Source organism: Dasypus novemcinctus, chromosome 31 (assembly GCF_030445035.2).
Source record: "Dasypus novemcinctus isolate mDasNov1 chromosome 31, mDasNov1.1.hap2, whole genome shotgun sequence".
In the NCBI taxonomy this organism is placed as follows: Eukaryota; Metazoa; Chordata; class Mammalia; order Cingulata; family Dasypodidae; genus Dasypus; species Dasypus novemcinctus.
In genome coordinates, this window is record NC_080703.1 from 18,194,330 (window position 1) to 18,210,950 (window position 16,621).

The 16,621-nt window shown below is 40.3% G+C and overlaps 1 protein-coding gene across 1 annotated transcript in view; it reads left to right on the forward strand.

Annotated features, from left to right (window-relative positions):
• LOC101440942 (zinc finger protein 596-like) overlaps positions 1 to 16,621 on the forward strand; it is a 189,614-nt gene that overhangs the window by 11,614 nt on the left and 161,379 nt on the right. Inside the window, exon 3 of the mRNA XM_058290790.2 lies at positions 10,845 to 10,998. The gene's annotated coding sequence lies outside the window, so the exon portion shown is untranslated. The remainder of the gene's footprint in view (positions 1 to 10,844; positions 10,999 to 16,621) is intronic.

Below are 16,621 nucleotides of genomic sequence, written 5' to 3' on the forward strand. Positions count from 1 at the left end.
TGCAAAGCTGACCCAATAGTATCCTGATCCTTGTACAACTACTTACCTCCACTTTATCGTAGATTTCACCCATGTAGGCTTCAGCTCACAACCTTCCTCTGCCCCCAATTTCCTGTAAGCGTATCGTCCAGTCTCTACCTCTCTGAGACAGCTTGGATGGTTATTTCATATCAGGGAGGTCATGTAGTATTTGTCCTTCACTGCCTGGCTTGCCTCACTCAATATAAGGTTCTCAAGATTCAACTATGTTATCTCATGTTTTTGTACTGTATTCCTTCATATAACTGAGTAGTATTCCATTGTATGTTTGTACCACATTTTATTTATCCATTCTTCTGTTGATGGGCATTTGGGTTGATTCCAACTTTTGGCAAAAGTGAATAATGCTGCTGTGAACATTGGTGTGCATGTATCAGTTTGTGTCCTTGTTTTCAGTTCTGCTGAGTATATTCCCAGCAGTGGAATTGCTGGGTCATATGGCAAATCTATAGCTAGTTTTTTGAGAAACCGCCAAACTGTTCTTCAGAATGGCTGGATCCTTCTGCATTCCCACCAGCAGTGGATGAGTGTTCCCATTCCTCCATATCCTCTCCAACACCTGTAGTATTCTGTTTTTTTAATAGCCACCAGTCTTATGGGATTAAGATTGTATCTCATTGTAGTTTTGATTTGCATTTCCATAACAGCTAGTGATTTTGGGCATCTTTTCATGTGCTTTTTAGCCATTTGTATTTCTTCTTTGGAGAAGCATCTGTTCAAATCTCTTGCCCATTTTTTAAATGGGTTGTTTGTCTTTTTATTTTCAAGATAGAGGATTTCTTTATATATATGCAGGATATTAGTTTTCTACCAGATATATGGTAACCAAATATTTTCTCCTATTGAGTAAGCTCTCTTTTCACTTTCTTGACAAACTCCTTTGAGGTGCAAAAGGCTTTAATTTTGAGGATGTCCCATTTATCTATTTGTTCTTTTGCTCTCATGCTTTGGGTGTGAAGTTCATGAAGCCATTTCCTATTACAGGATCCTGTAGATGTTTCCCAGCATTGTTTTCCAAGGTCTTTATGGTCTTGGCCTTTATATTTAGGTCTGTGATCTGTCTTGAGTTGATTTTTGTTAAGGTGTGAGATTACCACCTCTTTCATTCTTTTGCATATGGATACCCAGTTCTCCAAGTATCTTTTGTTGAAGAGGCCATTCTCTCCCTGTTGAGTGGACTTGGTGGCCTTGTCGAATATTAGGTGACTGTATATGTAAGGATCTCTATCAGATCTTTCAATTTGAGTCCATCGGTCAGTATGTCTATCCTTATGCCAATACCATGCTGTTTTTACCACTGTAGCTTTGTAGTAAATTTTGAAGTCAGATAGTGTGATTCCTCCAATTTCTTTTTCAGTATGTCTTTGGCTATTTGGGACCTCTTTCCTTTCCAAATAAATTTCGTAATTAGGTTTTCTAGTTCATTAAAAAGTGCTGTGTTGATTTGGGATTGCTTCGAATCTGTAAATCAGTTTGGGTAGGATAGACATCTTAATGATATTTAGTCTTCCTATCCATGAGCAGGGAATAGTCTTTCATTTATTGAAGTCTTCTTTGATTTTCTTGAACTGTGTTGTGCAGGTTTCTGTGTTTAAGTCTTTTATGTCTTTAGTTAAATTTATACCTAGGTATTTGATATTTAATCCACTATTGTAAATGGTATTTTTTTTTAAGATTTATTTTTTATATATTTCTCTTCCCTTCCCCCCTCCCCCATTGTCTGCTCTTTGTGTCCATTTGCTGTGTGTTCTTCTGTGTCTCCTTGTATTCTTGTCAGCAATACCGGGAATCTGTGTCTCTTTGTTGTGTCTTCTTGCTGCACTAGCTCTCTGTGTGTGCAGCGCCACCTTGGGCAGGCTGTGCTTTTTTTGCTCTGGGTGGCTGTCCTTATGGGGTGCACTCCTGGCACATGGGGCTCCCCTGTGTGGGGGGACACCACTGTGTGGCACAGCATTCCTTGCATGCATCTGCACTACGTATGGGCCAGCTCATCACACGGGTCAGGACACCCTGGGTTTGAACCCTGGACCTCCCATGTGGTAGGCGGATGGATGCTCTATCTGTTGAGCCAAATCCGCTTCCCAGTATTTTTTCTTGATTTCCCCCTCAGATTGCTCCTTATTAGTATACAGAAATGCTACTGATTTTTGTTCGTTGATCTTTTTTTTTTTATGATTTATTTTTATTTCTTTCCCCTTCCCCTCACATTGTTTGCTCTCTGTGTCCATTTGCTGTGTGTTCTTCTGTGTTTGCTTGCATTCTTGTCAGGTGGCACCGAGAATATGTGTATCTTTTTGTTGCATCATCTCGCTGCATCAGTTCTCCCTGTGTGCATCGTCCCTCCAGGTGGACTGTGCTTTTTTGTGCATGGTGGCTCCCCTTGTGGGGCACACTCCTTGTGGGTGGGGCACCCCTACTTGGAGGGCACCCTTATGTGGCATGGCCCTCCTTGTGTGCGGCAATACTGTGCATGGGCCAGCTCACCACATGGGCCAGGAGGCCCTGGGTACCGAACCTTGGACGTCCTGTATGGTAGGTGGACGCTCTATCAGTTGCCACATCTGCTTCCCGCACATTGATCTTATAACCTGTGACTTTACCAAACTCATTTATAAGTTCTAGAAGCTTTTTTGTAGACTTCTCAGGGTTTTCTGTGTATAGGATGATGATATCTGCAAATAGTGAAATTTTGACTTCTTCCTTTCCAGTTTGGATGCTTTTTATATCTGGTTCTTGCCTCAGTGCTCGAGCAAGTACTTCAAACACAATGTTAAGTAGAAGGGGTGATAATGGGTATCCTTGTTTTGTTCCTGATCGTAGAGGGAAAGATTTTAGGATTTCATCATTGTAAATGATATTAGCTGTGTGTTTTTCATATGTACCTTTTATCATGTTCAGAAAATTTCCTTCTATTCCTATGTTTTACAGTGTTTTTATCAAGAAAGGGTGCTGAGACAACCAGGGGAGGGGGGGAAATTAAATAAATAAATAAATCTTATAAAAAAAAAAAAAAGAAAGGGTGCTGTATTTTGTCATGCTTTTTCTGCATCTATAGATATGATCATATGATTTTTTCCCTCTGATCTGTTTATGTGATGTATTACATTAATAGATTTTCTTATGTTGAACCATCCTTGCATACCAGGAATGAAACGCACTTGGTCATGGTGTATAATTCATTTAATGTGTTGTTGAATACGATTAGCAAATATTTTTTGAGGATTTTTGCATCTGGGTTCATTAGAGAGATTGGCCTGTAATTTTCCTTTCTTGTGGTGTCTTTGTTTGGCTTTGGTAATAGGGTAATGTTGGCATCATAGAATGAGTTAGGCAATGTTCCTTCTGTTTCAATTTTTTGGAAGAGTGTAAGCAAGATTGGTGTTAGTTCTTTCTGGAATGTTGTGTAGAATTCACCTTTGAAGCCATCTGGCCCAGGGTTCTTCTTAGTTGGGAGGTTTTTTTTGTTTGTTTTTTTAAATTTTATTTTATTCATTTTTAAAAAAATATTATATTAAAAAAATATGAGGTCCCCATTCACCCCCCATTGGGAGGTTTTTAATGACTGATTTTATCTCTTTACCTGTGATTGGTTTGTTGAGATCATGAGTTTCTTCTTTTGCCAATGAAGGCTGCTTAATATGTTTCTAGGAATTTGTCCATTTCCTCTAAATTGTCCTTCTTGTTGGCATATAGTTTTCAAAATATCCTCTTATGATATTCTTTATTTCTGTCGGGTCAGTGGTGATATCCCCTTTCTTGTTTCTTATTTTTTTTGTATTTGCATCTTCTCTCTTTTTTCCTTTGTTAGTCTAGCTAAGGGTTTGCCAATTTTATTGTTCTTCTCAAAGAACCAGCTCTTTGTTTTATTTTTTTGTAGCAGTGTCTTATTTTCTGTTTCATTTAGTTCTGCTCTGATCTTTGTTGTTACTTTCTTTCTTCTTCCTTTGGGGTTAGTTTGTTGTTTTTTCACTAATTCCTCCAAGTATGCAGTTAGATCTTCAATTTTAGTTCTTCTTTTGAGGTATGAATTTATGGCTATGAATTTCCATCTCAGTACAACTTTTTCTGCATCCCATAAGTTTTCATATGTTGTGTTATTTTCATTAGTTTCAAGGTAGTTGCTGCTTTCTTTTGAGATTTCCTCCTTGACCCACTATTGTCTAAGAGTGTGTTGTTTAACTTCCATATGTTCATCCCTAATCTGAGTCTCTGGGTCTCTGGCTCTTGCAGATTTCCATCTTCATTCCACTGTTGTCAGAGAAATTATTTTGTATGATTTCAATCATTCTGAATTCATTGAAACTTTCTCTGTGACCTACCATGTGGTCTGTCTTGGAGAGTGACCCATTTGCACTTGAGAAGAATGTATATCCTGCTGTATTTGGGTGTAGTGTTCTGTATATGTCTATTAGGTCCAGCTCCTCTAATATATTGTTCAAAGTCTTTGCTTCTTTATTGATTCTCTGTTGAGATGTTCTGTCCAATGGTGATAGTGGTGTATTAAAATCCCCCACTGTAATTGTAGAGGCATCTATTCCTTCACTTACGTTTTCCAGTGTTTGACTCATATATTTGGAGGCACCTGGTTAGGAGCATAAATGTTTATGATTGTTCTTTCTTCTTGCTAGATTACCCCTTTTATTAATATGTTGTGTCTTTCTTTGTCTCACAATAGTTTTTCATTTAAAGTTTATTTTGTCCGATATTAATATAGCTTCTCCTGCCCTATTTTGTTATTGTTTGCCTGTAAGATTGTTTTCCAGCCAGTCACTTTCAATTTCCTTTAATCCCTGGATCTAAGATGTGTTTCTTGTAGACAGCATATATATAGGTTATATTTCCTTGTTCATTCTTTCGATCTGTTTCTCTTGACAGGTGAGTTTAATCCATTGACATTTAGTTATTATTCTCAAGAAATTACTTAAATTAGCTGTATTTTCTTTGGATTTGTGTATGTCATATGTTGTTTTTATTTCTATTTTTGTCTTTTTAGTTGTTCTTACACTGTCTTCCAACTCTGTCTCTCCTGTTTCTTTCCTCTTGCAGACCTCCCTTTAGTCTTCTTGAAGGGCAGGTTTCTTGTTGGCATACTCTTAGTTTCTGTTTATCTGTGACTATTTTGAACCTCATCATTTTGAATGCCAGCTTTGCTGGATAGAGTATTCTTGGTTGGGATTTTTTCTTCTTTTAGTACCTTAACTGTGTCATACCACTGCCTTCTTTCCTCCATGGTTTCAGATGAGAAATCACTTAATCTTATTGAGCTTCCTTTGTATGTGATGGTGCTCTTTTCTCTGCTGCTTTCAGTATTTTATCTTTGTCTTTAGCGTTGGATAATTTGACAAGTATATGTCTTGGAGTGGGCCTGTTGGGATGTATGCTGTTTGGGGTGCAAGGTGCCTCCTTGATATGTACATTCATCTCCCTTAATAGGTTATTTCTTCCAACACCCCTTCAGTCTCCTTTCCCTTCTCTTCCCCTTCTGGGATGCCTATAATGTGTATGTTTGTGCATTTTATGTTGTTATTCAGGTCCGTAAGTCCTTGCTGGAGTTATTCTATTTATCAATCAATGTTATTATCTGTTTCATTTCGGATGTACTGTCTTCCACATCACTAATTCTTTCCTCTGCCTTTTCAAATCTGAGAGTGTATTTTTGATTTCTTGGATTGTGCTGTTCATCACCATCATATCCATTATCTTTTTGTGTATGTTTACAGTTTCTTCTGTATGCTCTCCAAGTGGTTTCTTAATATCCTTAATCCCTTCCTTCACTTTATTAAATTGGCCCATGATATATGTTGTGAGAGCTTTGGTTAGTTGTTCAGTGTTCTGATCCTTTTCCTGGTTTTTGTTTGTTCATTGGATTGGGCCATGTTTTCCTGATTATTGGCATGGTTTGTAATTTTTTGTTGCTGTCTGGTCATCATTTTATCTTGATGGGTTTGTTTATTTGATTAGCTTCTCCATCTAGTCTCAGGGTTTATTTAGATTCTGTTTGTGTGTGTGTGTGTTAAGTCTTCTTCTTGACACTTTGTTCTTCTTATTCTATTTCCTTGTTGTTGTCTGAGTTCCCTTGAAGGAAAATATTAGGGCTAGGGAAAGCAAAAGAGGTAAGAAAAGAAAAAGTGTAATAGTAGAATTGATAGTAAATGTTAGAGAACCATGCGAGATCTAGGAGAATGGATATTAAACTCATGTAAGCTGTGTAGAGTTATAATAGTTAAAAAGTGGAGTACCTACAACGAAATGGTAAACTGAATATGGAGAAGAACAGAGAATGAATTAAAAGGCCATTGTGGTCAGGAGAGAGGGAAATGAAAAGAAAGGCCAAGAAAACAAACCAACAAAAGAGACCAAACAAGACCTCAAGCAAGGAATCCTCTTTACAATTGAACAAACTGCTTAGGCATCTGTCCTTCCCTCTTTCTCCTTTCCTCACTTCCCTTTCTTCCAGGGCAGCAGGAAGGCCGTGTGAGGGCTCCCCTTGGAGATTCGACTGGGACCCTGGTGAACCAACTCACCACAGAAAATGACTTCGTTTCTTTGAGAGAGAGCACCCACACCTTGCCAGGAACCCTAAACATGCTATTGGAAGCCTACAAAGCATGTCCGACTGACCCCTTCCTTAGGTGTGCTACACAGGGCTAGTCAGTTTTCTGACTCCACCTTCTCCCAGACCAACTTTCCCTAATCCCAGGGCGTTTAGAGAAATCAGGCTGTCTCAGAAGATTCACCTCTCCTCTCTTCTTAGCCTCTCCCCAAGCCAGCTGGCATGCTCCTCTAAGCCTGAAAAAAGGAGGCACCAATTGAACCTGCACTCCTCAGGCCCCTCTGCCCCCCTCACCCAAACCCTTCCAGGCTCGGAGTTTGTTGGAGACTGGAGGGCTAGGGGAATGCTGGAGTTCGGGGAGCGCTGGGTTTGGGGAATGTGGGCTCGGGAGAATGCAGGCTTGGGGAACCTGGGTTATGGGGAATGCGGTGTTTGGGAAGCGTGAGGTTCAGGGAACACAGCCTCGGAGATCGTGTGTTGTGGGAACACAGGGCTCGGGAGCGCCGCCCTGTGGCCGGAGGTGAGCAGGGAATGCCCTGGCTGTCAGCCCTAGGGGAGGGTTTTGCCTTCCCACAGCTTCCAGCTCTAGTGTCAGAAACCTGTGGTTTTACCTGGAGCAAGCACTCCTTTTGTTGCAGTCTTTCCAGATTGATGTCCAGAAACCTCCTGCTTTGTGCTATCTAAAACTGCTCACTTATGCGGATTCTGTCCCCACTCAGCCCGTTTTTGCAGGAGAGATGAGGAGGGTGCACTTACTCAGACGCCATCTTGCCCCGCCCCTAACTTTCAGTTAATATTTGTGAACTGTATAAAATCTACATCTAGATTCATTTTTTTCTGCATTTGTTTTCCATTTGTTCCAGCACCATTTGTTGGAGACACTATCCTTTCTTCCACAAATTGTCTTTGTTCCTTTGTCAAAGTTTAGTTGACTGTCGCTATATTGGTGTGGATATACATCTTTTCTCTCTATTCTGTTCCAATTATCTTCTTGTATATTCTTTCTCCAATATCACAGTTTTAATCATTATAGCGTTATCATAGGTTTTTTAATTTTTAAAAAATTTATTGAAGTATACCATTCATACTTAAACATACATAAACAAGAAGTGTATAGTAATGGTTGTGAACTTATAAAACAAACATACATAATATTATGCAGGGCTGTCATACCTCACCCTACCACCGATACCTCTCATGGTTTTGAAACATTTTTAACTAATGATCAAAGAGCATCCTCAAAATATTACTACTAACCAAAGTATCTTACATTTGGTGTATTTCTCCCAGTCCATATTATTATATCATTTATGAATGAACATACATAAACAATAAGTATATAGTAAAATTTGTGAACTTACAAAGCAAACGTGCCTAACATCATACAGGGGTCCCATACATCAACCCTCCCCCAACGCCTTGCACTGTTGTGAGACATTTGTCACAAATTATGGGAGAATATTTTCAAAATTGTACTGGTAAGTGTAGTTCTTATCTTACATTTGGTGTATTTTCCTCCAAATCACTTTATTATTATATTTACAATGTATTTTTATTTCAGAAGTTATAAACTTACAAAACAGTCATGCCATGTGCAGAATTCCCATACAGTATCCCTCTAACAATACACCACACTGTGGTAGAACATTTGTTGCAAATTATTATAGTAGGTTTTTATTGATTGATTTTTCTGTATGTTGAACCACTCTTGAATAATTGGAATAAACCCTACTTGGTCATCCTAAATAATCCCTTAAAATATGCTTCTGTTTTTGCTTTGCTAGTATGTTCAAGATTTTGCATACAAATTAAACATAACTATTTGTCTGTTGTTTCCTATCATTGAAATCATTGATATAAAGATAATGATGCATTCATGAAATAATTAAGTTATCTCTATTCTATTTTTTGATAGAGCTTAAAAAATATTGGTGTTAATTCTTCTTTGAATGTTTAATACAATTCTTCAGTGAAACCATCTGCTCCTGGATATTTCTTTGTTAGGAAGTTTTTGACTAGTGATTTAATCTCTTTTGCTAGTTCTATTCTAATTTTGTTTCTTCTTGAGACAGTTTTTGTAGTCTGCTTGCTTCTCAGATTTTGTTTGTTTTATCTAGATTATCTAATTAAAGTACATTGTTCATAATATTCATTTATAATACTTAAAAATTTCTCTCAAGTTTGTAGTAATGTCCCTACTTTTTTCTGATTTTTAGCACTTTTTGTCTTAGTTCTTCTTTTTTTCCTTAGTCAGATAAAGGTTTATCAACTTTGTTGATCTTTTCAAATATTCAACTTTTGGTTTTATTGATTTTCATTTTTCTTTGCCCAATTTTAAATCTTTACTTCAAGATTTATTTCTTCTATGTTTGAGTTTAGTTTAATCTTTAGTTCCTTAAGGTGAGAAGTTGTAGTTTTGAGACCCTTTTTTTGTTATTTCTATTTTTCCTTGTAATATCTTCTTTAACTTTTTGGTAGTTTGAGTGTGTCTTTTAATTTTCACATATTTGTTATTTTTTCCATTTTCTCCTGCAAGTGGTTTTTAGTTTCATTCCTTTGTGGTCAAAGATGATTCTTTATATAATTTCAATTTTTAAAAATTTACTAAGGTTTTTTTTTTTTAATTTTTAAATTTTTATTTGTCTTTTTTTTTCAAAGACACATAGATCACCAAAAAAATGTTACATTAAAAAATATGAGGTTCCCGTACACCCCACTCCCCACCCCATCCCACTCCTCCCACATCAACAATCTCTTTCATCATCGTGGCACATTCATTGCATTTGGTGAATACATTTTGGAGCATTGCTACACCACATGGATTGTAGTTTACGTTGTTGTTTACACTCTCTCCCAATCCATTCAGTGGATTACGGCGGAATATATAATGTCCTGCATCTGTCCCTGCAATACCATTCAGGACAACTTGAAGTCACAAAAATGCCCCACATCACATCTCTTCTTCCCTCTCCCTGCCCTCAGCAACTCCTGGGGCCACTGTCTCCACATCGATGATACAATTTCTTCCATTGCTAGAGTCACAATAGTTCTATAGTAGACTACCAGTAAGTCCACTCTAATCCATATTTTATTCCTCCATCCTGTGGACCCTGGGATGGCGATGTCCACTCCACCTCTAATTCAAGAGGGGGCTTAGATCCCACATGGCTGATGGATGGGATTCTCCTGCTTGCAGCTGTAGACATTCTCAGTTCCTTGGTATGGTGGTTGAGCACCTTCACCTCCCTGTTAGCTGACCTTCCCACCAAATCGATGTCCAGACACCTCCTGCCCTGCAAAAATCCCGAAACAGCTTGGTCCCAAAGAATCTCCAACACTGCCCAACCTCTTCTTTGCAGGAGAGATTATCAGGTGTGCTCACTCAGCCACCATCTTGCCCTGCCCTCTCCTGAGGTGTGTTTTGAATCTTACAATATGGTCAATCATGTGAAATAGATATGCACTTGAGAGGATTGTGTATCTTGTCCAACTTGGTTAAAATGTTCTATACATGTAGGTTATGTCTTGTTGGTTTATATTGTTAAGTCCTTTACTTCTCTGTTGATTTTCTCTCTAGTACCTCTAACCCTTACCAAACATGAGATATTGCAGTTTACAACTATTATTGTAACACTTTCTATTTATCCTTACTATTCTGTCATTTATTCCTCCATACATTTGAGTCTCTTTGTGTGTATGTGACCATAATTGTTATTTATTCTGTATGGCTTGATCTTTTATAAATATATAATGTATTTTCCTACTTTAAAAATATATTGACCTTAAAGCCCATTTTGTCTGCTATTTCTATAGCCATCTCACTCACTTTTGTTTCTTTTTGCTGGAATAATCATTTTCCATTTTTCACTTTCAGTCTATTAATTTTTTGGGGATCTACAGCTAAGTCATATAGCACAAATTTGGATTGCATTTCACTTTTTATCACTTCTGCCAATCTACCTACTTTCATATTTAAATTAATTTCTAGTAAGATCAGACTTCCATAATTTTGTTATTTCTTTACCATAGGTCATTGTGATGGTTAGGCTAATGTGTCAACTTGGCCAGGTAATTGTGCCCAGTTGTTTGGTCAAGCAAGCACTAGGCTAATTGTAATACAAGGGTATTTATGGGCTTTAGTCATCATTGACTTCACTGCAGTGGTAAATCATAGATAGCTGATTGTATTTACATCAATCAGTTCCATCAGCAATGAGTGATGCTTTATCCAATCTGTTGAATGCCTTAAAAGGGGAAGTGATTCCAGCATTGAGAGAGAATTTCCCAGCTCGACTTTGGACAGCGACCATCTCCCAGGACTCATCAAGGACCTTGGTTGGACGTCCACTTGAGCCCCTGATTGCAGCCTGCCTGCGGAACCTGGACTTGTGCATCCCCATGGTCATGTAAGACTCTGATAAAACTTCTTACTATCGACAGATTATCTCTTATTGATTCTGTTTCCCTAGAGAACCCTGACTAAAAACAGTCATATATTTGTGTTTCTCATTCTCTATTTCTCCGTTGTTTTACTACCATTTTATTTTAATGTTTCCTTTTGATTTCCTTCCTATTTTCCTTTCCTTTTATTGTCTTTTTCATTATTTTTGGAGTAATAAAACTGTTCTAGAATTTTTAAGATGTTGAATGTACAACATTATGATTTTACTAAAATCCATTGATTTTATACTTTGCATAGAATAGCCAGAAACATTAGCTATGTACAGTGGGGGAAGCATAGAGAGATTGAGAAGTGAGGAATTTTCTTGTTTGTTTCTTTATCTGTTTTTTGTTTATTATTATTAATACTGAAATAATGAAATGCTCTAATAATAATTGAAGTGATGAATGCACAACTGTGAGATTATAGCAAATACCATTGATTGTACACCTTGGAGGAATTGTAGCCTTTATTAATATGTGTCAATGAAATTTATTAAAAATTGGCTACCTAAAAAACAAGCAAACAAACAAACAAAAAAACAACTGGTGAATTTCACACATGAACTTAACAATAACAGTTTATCCCTTTTCATCCTGGGCATACACATCTCCTTAAACCACACTTAATCTCTAAATAAGAACAATAACAGTCATATTTTCTCCTAACTATATTCTACTGTCCTGCATACAACTGGAAACACAGTAACTCCTCAGAATAGGGTCCAAGTTCTTAGGTAATAGTCACTCAAACTCAATATCCTATAACTTAAATAATATGACATGAAGCTAATAAAATAAAATTTATATCATGCATTAAGGGGGTTAGACAGGGAAGAAAACAAAGATATTTACTTTATGTAAATATACAAACATTCATAACAAAATAACAAGTATTCCTCATAGCCATTCCAAAATTTGCATTCCCTCTCTGTTCCTGCAAGTCAGCATGCTGGGCCTAGTTTTGGGGGCTGGCTGACAACTCTCATTTTCCCTGATAAGGATGGACGGAAAACGGTTTTCTCTCAGCCTGAGGTGCTATTATTGTTAATAATGATGACATCAGTCTGTCTCATCAGGACTTATGTGTGCTTAACTAAGAAGAATGCCTTTGTCACTGCTGGTAAATACAAATTGTGCCTACTCAGTCAGAATGACAGCCCCCAGATGGTGAGTCCACTTCTTTCCCCATTCCCTGACTGCTCATCTGCAACTCTGCCTCTTTTCAAATGACAGTTTATTTTTTTGATGTTTCAGCACTTTGACAAATACATTTTTCCATGAAGAGAAACATAATTAACTTAAGCCATTTATAGTAATTACAAGGAGGGAAAATCATGCAAAATGGGTAATTTTGTACTGAACAAGTCATGTTATCTAATGAATATAGCTGATGCTGATTTATGTGTTTGCCTAAAAAGCATCAGTGGAATAAAAGAAACCAACCCTAAAACCCACATCTACCCTCCCCCCTAAAATCTGGGAAAGAATCCCCCAAGATCTCTTTAATGCTTCCTGGTTTGGTAGTGTCCTGCTCACAGATTGAAAACTAAATGACTTTTCAAGTGTTTGTGGAGCTTGAACAGCAAGAACACTCCTTTCCAGTGTGGGTGTCCTCTACATGAGTTGCAGGGAAGCTGGACTTATTTATTCCTGCAGACATTGGGCTGATGAGGCTGAGTCTACACGGGTTAAATGGCTTCTCACTGAAACTTTTGTTTGGATCCTGAGGTCTGTCATTGTAGGGTGTGGTCAGGAGGGCCCTGGCCACAATAGCTTAGACTCCCAGCTGTGTGGATGAAAGGAGGTGGATCCATCTGAAGGTACTTGCAGTTGGAATGATTCCACCACTGGGAATAAGAGTGGTAATTCCTCCAGCTCGTATAGCTTTCTCTAACCCCACACACTCCTGAGTAAAACAGGCAGCTGGAAGCTCACAGATTCAAAGAAGAAAGGTGCAGGTGAGTGTGAGGGGGCAAGGAGGCATCATAGGAATGACATGAAATCACTGAAGCCCATTCCAGCGTGAAACCCGCCCCTTCCTTCCCATGGAGAAGACTGAAAGGCAGAGGTGACCAGCTGCTGGCTGTTATGGAGCACTCACCATGTGCCAGGCACTGGTTTAGGTGGTTTTCATGGTTAGTCCCAGGATTTTATGAGATCGATACTATTATCCATTTACAGATGAGGAAAGTAAGGCTCAGGGAAAGGAAGGGGCTTCTGCAAGGTGCCCCGGCAAGTGATTGGTGTACCAGACCCCAAACTGTCGTCTTTTCCAACCTTTCATCCAGAAGAAGAGGGAAACAAGGTATCTTGCATGTATCAGTACCCACAAAGAGCTGTTGGGCCAGACTTTGGAAACTTTCATAGCTCTGTATCATCTCTCTTCTTTTTGTTTTATTTGGTCTTTTCCTTTGAAGTCACCAACCATAAAAATCCCTACAAAATCTCTGGGTCTGTGACCTCACCTCCGGGGTACAGAGATGATGGTTTAGTGAAGTATGAGATGGCACTTGTAGGAGGATGGAGACCCTGGATGATTACTGGACGTGAAGGCAGAGGAGCTGGTCCCTGGGGTTCCCAGAAGAACAGAATGAGGCCATCCCTGGAGCTGGGCTGGGACCTGGGAGGACCTTCCATCAGCGTAGGGCTCATTTAGTATCTGAAGAAACCGAAGTGGGACTATGTGTTCCTGACCACACCTTTGTTTTGATGATGCAACTGGGACCAGAACCCAAATTCCTTGTTTGTTCTTCCTGTTGTCTCTACTGGACAGACCATGATTCCTTTTCCATCCCAGATCCCCCCAGTAGTAATTTTGAGTGGCAGTGGACTTGTGCCAGTCTTGGTTCCTATCTTATCACTGCCACTTCCAAACTGTGTGACTTTGGAGATGTTCCCTAACCTCTCTGACTCAGTTTCCTGTCCTTCCACCACAGGATGGCTAAGGATGAGAGGAGTTAAGGCACTTAGAACAGTTCTGTATATATACAGGTCAGCTGTTACTATTATGGAAAATAGCCCAAACCCGATGACATGCTCCTCCGTGCCATTGACCTCTTACAAGTCCTAAGTGGACATCAGGTCTGAGGCAGTGGGGAGAAGGGAAGGTGGCAGGTGCTTTTTCAGAGTAGGGGCTGAGGGGAGGGTAGGACACACTGCCTTCATCTGCGTGCACAGAAATCACACCCCCTTGCCTGCTGACCATGTAGCAGTTTGTTTTTTGCCTGGTGCACAGCTCCCCAGGCAGGCCCAGAGAGTGAGTGCCTGAGCCCTATCTATCCACGGCTTCTCTGATGGCAGAGCCGGAGAGTGTAACTGTCACTGTCTCCGGTGGCATGGATGACTGGCATATCATCTTTGACCGGTGTCTGGGCTGATGAATTCTGTGCAGCTTTGGGTACTTAGAGACTCTGAAAACTAAAAAACAGGTGAGCTGCTTCACAAGCTTGCAAACACAAATGAGGAGCAGAGCTTACTTGGATTGGGAGTGGAGGAGGTGTTGGGGCACAGAGCGCTGGACTTCCAGCAGGAAGATAACCTGCTCCGCCTCTCACTCTGCATGAAACTTAGGGCAAACCACTTTCTCTTCCTGAGTCTGGATTTCCTCTCCCATGAAATGGGGTAAAGTTTCCTGCCTTGTTCTCAGTGATGTTATAGCAACCAGTCATAATTGTTATCAGTCTGTTAGCAATGATAGCAAATCCTTATCAAAACCTTACTTTGGGTCAGGCATTTGGTCCATACATACACTAGCTGATCAGATCCCCACCACAAACCCATTTTACAGATGAGGAAACAGATTCAGAAAAGCAACTTGTCTGGGGTCATATAGCAAGTTAATAGCTGAGCTGTCTCAGGACACAGACAATGCTTGCTGAGGTTGGGAAAGTTTGCCTGTAAAGGGTCAGAAAGTTACCCTTTTAGGCTTTGTGAGTCATGTGATCTCTTTTGCAACTACTCAATACTGCCACTGTAGCTAGAAAGTCAGACAGTACACAAGTGAGTGGGTGTGGCTGTGTTTCAATAAAACTTTATTTACAAAAACAGTTGGCCAACCAGATTTAGCTCTCAGGCTCTCAAGCCATAGCATGCCCTGCTCTAGGCTCCCTAAGCAAAGGGGATGACTATGAGAAGGCCTGTTTACATTTCAGGGCACTGGTGTCAGGTATGGTTGAGGTCATGGACTTGGGAGCCACACTGCCTCTTGTCCCAACCCCAGCCAGGTCCCTTATTGGCTGTGTGACCCTGGGCAAGTGCCTCAGTCTCCTGTGAAATGGGAATAGTAATATTGTCTACCTGATAGGATTGTTGTGAGACCTGAAAGACTGACCACACAAAGTGCTTAAGGTGGCACCCAGCATATCACGAGTGCTGTGTAAATGTCTCCTATCATCACATCCCAGGGAACATTAGCGGCAGCACCTGAGAGCCTGATGCCCATTTGAAATGGCATGTTGGGCAGGCATGACTGGCTGAGTTTTTCTGGTTCCGGCCTTCTTCTTTCCTCCTGCCACCAATCCAAATCCTCGGTGGAGAAGTGCCCCCATTTTCACTTGTTCAGGTCCTCAGTGATGCCAGGCACTCAGGACTAGCCTGCCTCATGTAGGAACCTGAAGCCCTTGTTCATTTCTCATGTCTGCCTGCCCAGTGCCCTTACACAAAGTCATTAACTTCCTCTCACACCAGTTCTCCTGGCTTAGGAAAGTGCAAAGCAGCTTCCTGCAGGGGAGGACATCCAGGAAGGGACCACTCCAGCCGGAGGCTGTCAAACGCAGGTGTGGAGAGCAAAGACTAAGGCTGGCCTCCTCCTGCCCAGAACCAGATTGGAGAGCCCTCTGCATCCCCGCACCGGAGCTCAGCCCCACCCCCGTCCAGCCACTTTTTCTTTTTTGGCAGCTGAGAAGCCTCTCCCTTCTGGCCTACTGAACCATCCCTGGGGACTGACTGGAGGTAACTTCCCAGACAAAGCCTATGGGTGGGGGCGGGGTGGCTTTAGATGGTGTCTAGTGTATGGAAACAAATCGCCAGGGGGCACTTGCTTCCTCTCCTAGTTGCTATCTACTGCTGTATACTGAGAAGGTAAAAACCCAGACAGCAGGCCTTACAACTCCTGGCTAGCCCTAGTGATCAGTGCTGAACATAAACAATTTCACAAAATACCACCTTCAAACAAGGTCTATTTGTGACCATAAGAAACATGTTAAACATGTGCATCCTGTGAAACCACAAAAACGAATACCAGCTAACATGATATTTCTTCACCAATGACAGCCCTAGCCTTGCGTTATTCTCCTTGCCTTCTAGATAAAAATGACTGCAACGCAACCCTCCACATGCCCCTGCTTCTTGACAGCACCCAGTCTAGAATTCCTTAAGGTCTCCAAAACCCTAAAACAGTGCATCCCAGCTCCCTCTTACTGGGCTGCTCCATGGTCCCCTTGGTGCATGCTCGCCCTTGCTGCAGCAAGTCAGTAAACCTGACTTTGGTTATGGGTGTGCTCCTGGTGGTCTTCGGGCCTTGGGCGTTATCAGCATATTTATCAGGATTAAGACATGGATGGGTGAGGTGGGTGAGAAGTGTCAAAG